General features: G+C 35.5%; 1 long non-coding RNA gene across 1 annotated transcript; it reads left to right on the top strand.

The window, feature by feature from the left end:
- The first annotated feature begins 1,608 nt into the window (after positions 1 to 1,608).
- On the top strand, positions 1,609 to 2,528 carry LOC143622423 (uncharacterized). The gene is made up of 3 exons (XR_013151702.1): positions 1,609 to 1,632; positions 1,701 to 1,891; positions 2,138 to 2,528. It is a non-coding gene; the product is annotated as an uncharacterized LOC143622423 (long non-coding RNA).
- Positions 2,529 to 12,021: the final 9,493 nt, after the last annotated feature.

Genomic DNA, 12,021 nt, shown 5'->3' with positions numbered 1-12,021 from the left:
TATGAGAATAAAATTGAGGTTTCACTATTTATACCGTATATTTTTTTAATATTTTACTAAAGAGACTGTGAGGGTAAAAGAGAGAAGTTATAATGATAAAATAATAAAAACTTCAATTCCTTGTTCCCTTCCCACACCAACACAACAAAGTTCTGTTCGACACCACCATTCATCAAATTGGTGTAAATCATAGGAACTAAAAGGTGCGTTTTTAGAGGGTGTTTGGGTGTACTCGATTTGTTCTCTGATTTGCTGGTGTGGTTACCACGGATGCTTCAAGAACTGTTGTCTTTTTGTTTTGTCGGTCTAAATCTTTTAGTGTTGTTATCCCTTCTACCCATTATAAACTGTTTGCACTTTGATTCCTTGAAGCTAAATTGTGTTTAAATATAGTTTTATACAACAAACTATTGATAATGTTTTAGGATTACTAGGCTTGGTCTCTGCACACAACTTGATTTAAATATAGTTTTATGTCCATTGTCAGGAATAGATGTTGAATCGAAACATTGATGAGATATTTTGTTGTGGTGATTTTTGTAGCATGTACTGCATTATCCTTTCAGCATATCTTATTTTCACATGAGAAACAATGTAGGAAGAAGCTTCTTTTATAAATTACCACTACCATCGTTTTTTGAAGTTTGATCACTGGTTGTTGTTGATGTCTATGATGAGTAAAGTTATTAAATTTGGTCTTTGTGGGTGTTTGGGATTCGTTAATTTGGCCTCCTTATAACTTTTTAACTTTTTGAAAAGTATAATGATGTTTGGGAGTACTAATGATGTGAGTATAGAAGTTGGATGCATAACAACTTTGTAACTTATGATTTTGCATAACCTATATTTGTATACTCTTTTTTATTGCAAAGTTTATGAAAATAACATTCACATGCTTTTTAAAATAAAAGTATATGTTTGATTTTTTCTTTACATTATTCTAGCATTAGCATTGGTAGAGTTTTACATTTTGAGTTCATAAAAGTTTTTTTTTTTTCAAATGTTTCTTTAATTGTGATAAACGAAACAATTGCACAACCTGTTTGTGATTTTGATTCACATTTATTAAGTTTACACATTCTCATCAACTCAATAGAGTGTTGTATATATTTTACAGTTTTTTATGCAATTTTAAGTGACTTAGAAGGGATGGAGAAACAGTCACAAGTTGACCAAGTAGCACCTTATCTATGAAGAACACGTGGGCTAGGGACAAGCTTTTTTCTTGATTACCGGTACTATACCGATATGACACAATTGGTATAGTACCAACCGAACACAGTCTTTCACATAGTTAATATTTATTTATGATGTGCCTGCACAACTTTCATTCAGGGAGGCTCTGGTTAGTTGTTTTTAAACCATTTCAGTAGATGATTATTGTTTTTTGTAACAAACTTATAATGAACCTTTGTTCTCATTATTTATAAGATCATTGAGGTTTATACAGGCCCGTATAACCCTTTTTCGTTATATGAGTTAAGGGTGTTTACAGGAAAGTAAGATTCTACTATGGTTTTATGTAACTGCAGATACATACTTAAACGCAGATGCTGGTACTATTTCACCATTTGAACATGTAGTGGTTTTTTTCATGATGAGGGTGGTTTTTTTCATGATGAGGGTGGAGAGGTAATATTTTCCTGACCTTGCCTTTTCTAAAATAAGCGAAAAATGTTACTCATTTAGTTAGCTCACAGGTAATTAGCTTTGCTTTAGCTTTAGAGTTGAAGACTGTGGATATGAAGACTGATATTCTTCAAGCTTTGAAGACTACGAGGACAAGACCCTGAGGGTTAACGTGAGTCAGGAGAGACCAAGTGTGTGCGCGAGTTCGGGTTTTGGTGTCTCTAGTCTGAGTGGCTTGCCTATTTTATATTTGGATATTGAGGTAATATGTGCATATACATGCCATAAAATTTAAAGCTTCTAGATATATACATATATTTGTTTATTTAAATATTATATGGCTTTGCAGAATTGTTATGGTCGTTCGATTCGAGTCAAACACGATAGATAAGTTATATATTAGTTTATTTTATTATTAGTAGTATTTATTATAATAATTATATTTGTTAATATAAAATTTAAACGTCTCAACTCACACAGTGCCTCTAACACGAACTTGTGATATCAGAACGAGTGTTCAAGGCTATGGAATACTAAACTGACCAGTTACATGGAGATCAAATATATGTTTGCTTTTTTATATACTTATCAAAACAGTTCAAGATTGTATCGGTGCATCCATCGCATGGCCTTGTCCATTCATCTCGGTATGTATTTGTTAAACTTGGGATACGAGTAATTTTATTAACATGGAACTTAATGCTTATACATGGATGATTTATTTGTAGGTAGTCTGTGAGGATTGAGGACGCACGATGACTCGGGATTGTATGGTGCTTGTTTCTTTTATTGCTTTTAATTTCTTGGTTGAATGTTACAAGAGTTTATGTTGGATAATGTTATAACTTATTTATATTTAGTGTTTTTGTTATGAATAAGCTTATTTAATATAATGAAATTTTATTTCTTTCAAAGTGATGTTATACACAATAACTATTAGGATTATATATGTTGATGGTCTTTTTATTGTTTAATAAAAACTATTATTTAGATATCTATAACCGTATTGTAAAATTATGTGTGTGGACTTTTAAAAAAGGGTTGTATAATATGATTTGTTATGACTACAAAATTTTGTCCTATTAAACATTAGAACATTGTAAAAAATGTTTTTTTAGGACGCTATTTAAGTTGTTCATAGACATTATGCGACCATAAAATTTAGTTTCATAATCTTGTTTGGGATATTAGGACCCTTTTCTTGGTATTATAATACTCCATCATAAGGGTCCTATAAATTAATTTTTAAGCACGCTTGTATGTGTATCAAAAGATTAAAGGTATGTAAGTACATGTTAAAACATTGTAAAAGTGTCCTAATATGTTTTTATTGGACGCTTTTGGGTTGTTAATGGATATATTTTGCGACCATAAAATTGGTTTCATAATCTTATTTAGTATATTAGAACGCTTTTTGAGTTCCGAGACCTATTACAACCCCTTTACATGAAACGCTTTTCTCGTTGGTCATGTTAAATGAAAAGCCCTATAAAATAGCATTTTAGGACGCTTTTGTTGTTGTAGTGAGTGTCCTTGTCAACAACAGTTTGAAAAGGAATAGAGCTTCCAGAAAGAGGTGACGGCTTGCTTGCAGATGTCTTGAGAGCCAAGTTGCTTGATGTTGGAGTGGAGTACAGATTAAGTCCATTTACTAGATAAACCGTTGGATGAGATTGGCTGATGCTTGAACCTGTTGCAATTCCAGCGTCATATGATTGTTCATTCTGAGCCTATCATCCATCTCAAAGGACTTGATTAATGACACCAAGTTTTGAAGGGAAAGAGTTTCCAATGTTTTTCTTTTGCTTTTCTTTTGCTTAAATAAAAAAAATCATCGCAAATCCCGGCCTCACTTCGTCCCCATTGGTTATAAATTCGTCATCGCCTCATCAGTTCGATTATCAATTCGTTATCACTCATCAGAAATCACCCTAGAAGATGAAAGAGGCGACCATTAACGGGTGTCTGGTGAGTTTGTGTTGTGATTTTAGACCTAAGGGAAGGGCTGGGGCTATGGCTTAATAATAATAATAATAAAATAGATAGGCCAGAGTCGTTTACTTGTTTTTGTAATAACAATGCGGGGCCTTAAGCCCAAAGTTCAACCATCCATAAATAAAACGTGAACCAAGTGTCTAGAAGTTGTAATAGTCATTGATAATATATATATATATATATATATATATATATATATATATATATATATATATATATATATAAAATTTATGACGCCATCCAGGTCAAACACCGGTCCACATTTCCGAGTCGGTCCGACCTTTGACTCGGTAAGGCATCCAGGTCTACGTCAGGCCGGGTCTGAAAACATTACCAAAAACAATTTCTAACCCGTAAACATACACAACAAGACTTTAACCTTTGATTCTCAATTCCGTAAACTCTCAAACTCACTTGAAAACTTTATTTCCGAACCCTTAAACCCACTTTAACACTTGAACACTTGTCTTCAACACACAAATAAGACCAAAATCCAAGGTTGTGACCCAAGAACCACAACTAGTAGAGCCGAAAGCTTTGATACCAATTGTAGGTCCGTAAACATGAATCAAACAACAATAACTAAAGTTCTTGGATCAATATTGACCACCTAGCTAGCGGAAATAACTAGTTGGTTAACCTAGATCTCGGATTTTGTTATGTTAGTGTGAGTGTGTAAAAGGAGAGAGTAGATACAAAGTTAGATTGATAGGATACTTGTCAAAAGGTTACGTATGGTATAGGTATGCCTTACTATATATAGTGAGGTCATACAATACCAGCTTTCCATTCATAAAGTCCCAATGGGCTCAATACACAAGGCATCAAGCCCAAACATACACTAAAGTAAATTATTATAAGCACGTTTAAACAATATGAATAATACATATGACTACATAACCAAAATTGGCTCTACAGTATTATAGAAAACAAAAGATTAAAAGTTGATAAGTTATAAGAAAATATTTAATATTTAAATTTGAAAAGATTATTGTAGAGGTAACACCCCCGAAACAAAACAAAAATGCGATCCAACAAGAATAAACAACATAAGAGCATTCACATGTGTGGGGAGTTTGCAAATTATATGGTGAGGTTGTGAGTGATTGTGAGTGTAAATTATAGGGTGAAGAGAGAAATGTAGTGATTTTTTTTTGTAAATTTGGGGAACATTGTTTGCCCCTATTTATTTTTTAATATTTGCTGGATTGGTTGTGAGTAGAGGAGAGAGAAAACTGTAATGATAAAGGTATAAAAAATATTATTTAATTGAACAAGAGAGAGAAATATAGTATTTTTTAGTGTAATTATAAAGATAGAGATATGAAATAGGATAAGAATCCTCTCAGCAAGGACATCGACATCTTGTGGTCCCAAAGAGTTATTAGTCACTATCATTGAGGTGAACATTTATTTTAATATAACTAATGGGTAGTTAATTTATTTATATCTTTATGTATACTATATTATAAAGCATGAGACAACAGTATGTTAAACCATTTTTTAAGAGCTTTACGTGCCATTCATGTACAACCTCTAAATGCAAGGATCTGAGGACAAAATTGGAATATCGATACTATATTAAATTGAATGCCGATTTTGCATAATCGCAAACCAACAATTACCCGCTCATCACGGTTGCTTAACTTCGCACTTCCTCTTATGTATCATTTGTTGCGACTCTGCATATTCATGTATTTGTAATTGATTCATGTAGAATTGATCCTTTTTTTGAAATTGAATTGCTGTAACTTACTGATGAATCTCAAGAAGGGGGCTTGTAGTGGTGCTAGAATTGTGGCATTGGTTGGTGGACCTTGCACTGAAGCCCTTGTTTGGTAAGATAATGAATAAATTGTTAACAAATATGAGGTATGATATAAGCATGGGTTGGTTTCTGTTTTTGTTTTCATGTTGTATCAAAAGATCTATCAAATCTTGTGCATTTGTATAAAGATTTGTACATTTTTATGCTACTTAAGCCACCTATAAAACTGAAACATGACAACAACAATTAACATTGATATTTCCTATAATCTTTTGTTCTTAGCCTTTTCAAATGAATCCTTTTATATTTAGGTATTATGCTAGATTCCTCAACTATATTTTTTGGCCTATAAAGGTACTACCTGATTGATAATACGAAACAAATATATAAGACAATTTACAGATTACCTAATCGATATCATGTGATGGTTGAAACTTACCATCTGAACTGTTAATGCTTTGTTGTTTACTTATTCCAAATAAGCCATTCACAGTTTCTATGAGAGAAGACTTGTAGATCCTTAGAATTTTCCTTTGGTATAGTAATGCTTATTTTTTGGTTGTGTTAATATTTGTTGGGAATGAGTCAAAACAATTTGAGAGCCGGCCAAATTCTATTTTTAATGCGTATAACCTCTAGATGCTTTTATTCAAAGATTTAGATTATTATTTACAAATTGCAACATTAAAATAGAATTATCTAACTATTTATTTCCCAATAACCACTAATAATTTATTAAACCCATTAAATATATTAACAGAATTGTAATAATGAATTGTTGGGTTTATCTACATCTACACTACTGTATGGTGTGGGTTGGTGGGACAAAATGGTCAACTCTATGACAAAAATAAGATGCTATGAAATAAGACACTGCCACACCAGGCCATGTAGCTGGGCTCCATTCAATTCAATGGTCCCATCCCTATGCACTTAAATTCCTATAACCAATAGTAGGGTGGTCATATTTTAACCCGTCGCGAAGCGCATGCTTTCTAATAGTTTAAATAGATACTCAAATGTATCGACTATCGAGTCATTCGCCGAAATAAACTGCAGCCACCTTTTTTTAATATAAAAAATAACTTAAGATCAAGGCGGTTTTTCAGGGACAACAGTCTGAAACATGGCGGGTCGCTATGAACATTTCATCAAAATATCAAGGCGACCTGACTAGATATGGACACATGGCTTTCCTTGGCTGTTTTAAAATCTGGACGGATTATGATTTTTAAATAGGTGGGTCGCTGGGTTCTTCATGCACATTTTGAAACAAGATAGTAACAGTGCTTGGTCAAATAGATAGATATTTTGACATTTTTCCGGGGTAACTATATGCAGGGATGAGCTTGGTATTGTTGGTATTAAGAGCAGATTAAAGGTACAAGATGATAACAAGCAAGGAAATCACAGATCAATTTTATTGAATAATCTGAAGTACATGCACTTGAATTCTAGAGTTACAATATAAATAATCAAAAACAACCAGAAGAAGTCTAAGGAAACTCAACAATTAACCTGAATATATCCACTTATTCAAACAAATAACATATGCATAAAAGAAAATAAAACGTGCATGACTTAAAAAAACAATCCTTGCTAGACTGGTTTGGGCCATCATTCAATACCCTCCCTTGAGCCGAACTCCAGGACTCCAAGTTGATGCCGAAAATAAACAAACTTTTCTCTGATAAGCGATTTAGTCAAGACATCTGCAAGTTGCTGATTTGTGTTGCAATAGCGAAGAGCCACCACATCTTGAGCTACCATATCTCTAACAAAATGATGCTTCAACTCAATATGTTTTGATCTACCATGAAGAATAGGATTCTTACTCAGATTAATTGCTGAAACGTTGTCACAGTAAATTGTAGTAGCTCCTTCATGAGTTAGCCCGAGATCGTCTAACATTCTTCTAAGCCACATGGCTTGACAAGTTGCTGCAGTTGCTGAAATGTATTCAGCTTCGGTACTTGATAAAGCTACTGTAGTTTGCTTTTTAGAACTCCAACTCACAGCCCCCCGCTTCTGATTGAGAAAACATATGCAGATAAGCTCTTCCTGTCATCCAAACAACTGGCCTAGTTGCTGTTGGAAAACCCACATAATTCAACTTTTGTTCCTTTCTTGTACCAGATACCGTAACCCACAGTACCAGAAATATACTTTAAGATTCTTTTTGCTGCGCCAAGATGAACTCTAGAAGGGGTTTGCATGAACCGTGACACTATACTCACCGCATGACTAATATCGGGCCTTGAATGAGTTAAGTATATCAATCCCCCTACCAAGCTTCGATACACCGTTTCATTCGTTTTATCCGCCTCATCATTCACTTGATATTTATCATTGGAATTCATCGGTGTGTTCTCCATATTGCAATCCTCCATGTTGAACTTCTTTAAAAGGTTCCTAGCATACTTCTCTTGAGAAAGAAAGATACCAAACTTGGTTTGCTTCACTTCCAACCCAAAGAAGTATTTAAGGAGACCAAGATTGGTCATCTCAAATTCCTTCATCATACCATCCTTAAACCCGGCAATCATCTTGGGAGATTGACTTGTGTAAATAATGTCATCTACATATAAGCACACACACATCAACCGATCACCTTCTTCATTTTTTACATATAACGTTGGCTTATTTTGGCTTCTAGTATACCCATTTTTGATGAAATATCCATCAATTCTTGAGTACCAAGCTCTAGGAGCTTGTTTCAAGCCATATAAAGCCTTCTTCAACTTATAGGCTTTCGTTTCTTGCCTGAATACTTCAAATTCTTCCGGTTGTTGGACATAGATTTCTTCGTTTAGATCATCGTTAAGAAATGCCGACTTAACTCGTCTAGTTGATGAATGAGCCAACCAAATTGTGTTGCCACTGATAACAACTCACGAATAGTTTCAAATCTTGCAACTGGTGCAAATGTTTCTTGATAATTAGTTCCGTGTTATTGTGTATAACCTTTAGAAACTAATCGAGCCTTATGCTTCACCACTTCACCTTTAGGCCCAATCTTTGTTTTATACAACCATTTCAAACCAACTAGATTCTCCCAACTGGTAAATGAACAAGATCCCATGTATCATTCCTTTCAATGGCATCGAGTTCATCTTTCATTGCTTTTTCCCAGACATCTTTCCCAGCGGCTTCCTTGAAGCATGTTGGATCCGCTGCTGCGAGAGCAAGATGACATGTATCAAACTCATCATAGACCGGATCCTCAACATTAGGAGCTCTCTCATAGACTTGGTTTAGAGAATGTATTTTGGGCCGAAGTGTTTCTGATGAAGATTTGGGTGTAGTTGAACCAGATGATTGTGTAAGTGGGGTTGCAGGCTCGGTTTGTTGGAAGGGTTCTAATTGAACAGTAGAGGAGGCTGAATTGGGAGTAATGACATTTGGAGTTTGGGGTGATTGTGATGTGTTGGCTAGAGAAAGATCGGTTGCTTCGGATGAGGGTATATTTGTAGGTTCAATGTCAATAGGAAATGGATCAATGAAGTTAATATCATAGAGTTTTGTAGGTGAGTCTTTGGAGAAATCCCACTTCGAATCTTCATTAAATACCACATCCCGGCTTGTCAAAAATTTCTTTGTGAGAGGATTGTAGAGTCTATAACCATGAGATTGGGTAGAATCCCAATAAAGACACACTTCTCCGATCTACTATCGAGTTTTCTTCGTTTCTGGGCAGGTACCAACCCGTGGGCAACACACCCAAAGGTTCGTAGATGACGTACCGAGGGTTTTGTGTTGTTCCATGCACCCCACGATGTGCGATTAGTAACAACTTTTGTTGGTGCTATATTAATCAGGTACACTGCAGTGGCTACACCTTCAGCCTAAAAAAATTTGGCAACCCTTTATGCTTGAGCATACTTCGATTAAGACCCATGATGGTTCGGTTCTTTCTTTCTACTTCTCCGTTGTGTTGAGGGGTGTAAGGAGGAGTAATTTCTCGTTTAATACCGTGAGTGTCACAAAAAGTATTAAACTCATTGGAAATAAACTCACCCCATCTATCACTTCTTAACACCTTGATTGAGTTGCCACAATCGTTTTCAACAAGTGCCTTGAATAATTTAAACTTACTAAAAGTTTCAGATTTATTAGTAACAAAATAGACCCAACACATACGTGTTGAGTCATTAAGGAATAATAGGTAATAGAAAGGCTCGGAACTTGCATGGGTCCACATAAGTCGGTGTGAATAATTTCACATTTCTTAGTGGATCTCCATGATTTCGAATTAAATTAATCCCTTGATTGTTTCCCAACAACACAATCGTCACATGACTCAAGGACTCTGATACTCGGAAGTCCTAATACCATACCTTTGTCATGTAAAAGTTTTAGCCCCGAGGTGTTATAGTGGCCATACCTTGAGTGCCATAGAAGAGTGATAGGATCGGTTTCAGGTTTGGCAGATTTAGCATTCTCCGTCTTTGAAGCATCGACAAGAAACATATTGTTATTTGCAAGTTTCACTGTCATAAGAACAAGTTTTGTAGCCTTGCATGTGACACACATTGGCCATCATCAAATAAGAGAGAGTATCCATTTCTCATTAGCTGACCCACACTAAGGAGATTGTACTCAAGATCGGGAGCCAAATAGACATCATCTAGCAACTTGTAGCTACCACCCAGCATGTCAATTTTGACAGAGCCTTTTCCTTTAACTTTGACTTCTCTCTTGTCACCAAGATGAATCACAAACTTGAATGAGTTGTCAAGTGTAGCAAAGCTATGTTTGAGTCCTGTCATATGGTTAGAGTAACCAGAATCAAAAAACCAAAGACAAGTTTTGTTACCAGTAGTAGACGTGTTTGTCATCAGTGAAAGTTGTGGTTCTGGAACAACAGCCATGAAGAGCCGAGGTTCATCTTTGATGCTTTCTGCTGAGTGGTTATCCTCATCGTTAGCTACATTAACGTGTTGCTCATCACTATACCAACATTCTCGCTTTTGGTACCCAATTTGTTGCATATTGTGCATTGAGGTACCTTGTTTCTGTCGAAGCTTCTTCCTCGGCCTCGACCTCTGAAGGTATTCCGGCCCCTTCCTCTTGATCCGGACCCAGATTGAGATCCAATTTGATCTCGGTTAAACATAACTTGGAGGGCATGCTCATCAATTTTGTTTTGTTTTGTTTTTCGGGAGTTCTTCTATTCAGTCTTTCTTCATGCGACTGTAGAGACCCCATAAGTTTAACTGGGATTAGTTTAGTTAAGTCGTGTGAGACCTCAATAGAAGGTACTACATAATCGAACCTGAGGGTTAGACTTCGTAATACCTTCTCAACCACGGTCTGGTCTTCAACGACTTCACCATAAGCACGTCTTTGACTCACAATACACATGATTCTGGAAAAGTAATCACCGATTGGCTCATCATCTTTCATTCGAAATTCTCAAAATTTCGTCTTAGACCTTGAAGTTTGATTGATTGAACCTGTGTGTCACCAATTGGAACTCCATCTGGAGAGTCTCCCACGCTTCTTTGGCTGTAGTTGCAGATGCAATATGGGAGAATAGTTGCTCGTATACGGCCTGCTGGATTATGGCCAAGGCGAATGCATCTCTTCTTTGAGCATTCTTTTGATTTTGGGCATCCGCCTTTCCATTGATGCCGGTTTCTACCGGCTCCCATAAATCTCTGGATCTTTACTCATAGCCGTCGCCTTTGAATACTAGAATCGGAATGGCAGAGTTTGAGCTTACTTGATCAGCCATGATGAATTAGGGTTTCGATGAGGATGAATAAGTAGAGCACTTTAACCATGCTTTCATACCAAATATGTTGGTATTAAGAGCAGATTAAAGGTACAATATGATAACAAGCAAGGAAATCACAAATCAATTTTTTATTGAATAATCTGAAGTACATTCACTTGAATTCTAGTGTTACAATATAAATAATCAAAAACAACCAGAAGAAGTATAAGGAACAACGTTCACATCCCTGAATACTAGGACAACTCAACAACCTGAATATATCCACTTATTCAAACAAATAACATATGCATAAAAGAAAATAAAACGTGCATGTCTTAAAAAAACAATCCTTGCTAGACTGGTTTGGGTCATCATTCAATAGGTATCATCCCAGCACCGATCTTGAATTTCACAAAAACTTGGTAGCGACACCTTATCAAAAATGCCTAGTTCGGTACCGGCACTGTAGGCAAAGTTCTATAAATACCGGTATCAAACTGAACCGTACGTATTGTTACCAGTATCACATTGATCTCGAAACCGCAGTTGGTACCAAATCGGTATTGACGGTACCTGTTTCGGTTTCGATTCAGTACACGGTACCATTTGCTCATCCCTAGTTGCATGTTAGTATACATGTCAAAATAAGTGTTTACCTCTATAGCCATCTATAGCCATGGAGTACAAATTATTTTGCATATCTACCTTTATTTCCATTTATCATCACAAAGTGGATCATGGAGTATACATGTATTTACTTTAGTTTCTTATAAAGTGGGTCATGTTTGTAAGGTGTAATCACCTTCATATGCTTGTGCTTCAATATCAATTGTGTGAAAGAATTTAAAGAGCAATGATAATTGCTAGAACATTAAATGCCTAATTTCCATCAACATTACACCAACTCAAG

This window comes from Bidens hawaiensis, unplaced genomic scaffold (assembly GCF_021521415.1).
Source record: "Bidens hawaiensis isolate Kalapana, Puna unplaced genomic scaffold, B.hawaiensis_p1.1 tig00003141_1, whole genome shotgun sequence".
NCBI classification, from domain to species: Eukaryota; Viridiplantae; Streptophyta; class Magnoliopsida; order Asterales; family Asteraceae; genus Bidens; species Bidens hawaiensis.
This window is presented reverse-complemented; position numbering and strand designations above follow the sequence as displayed.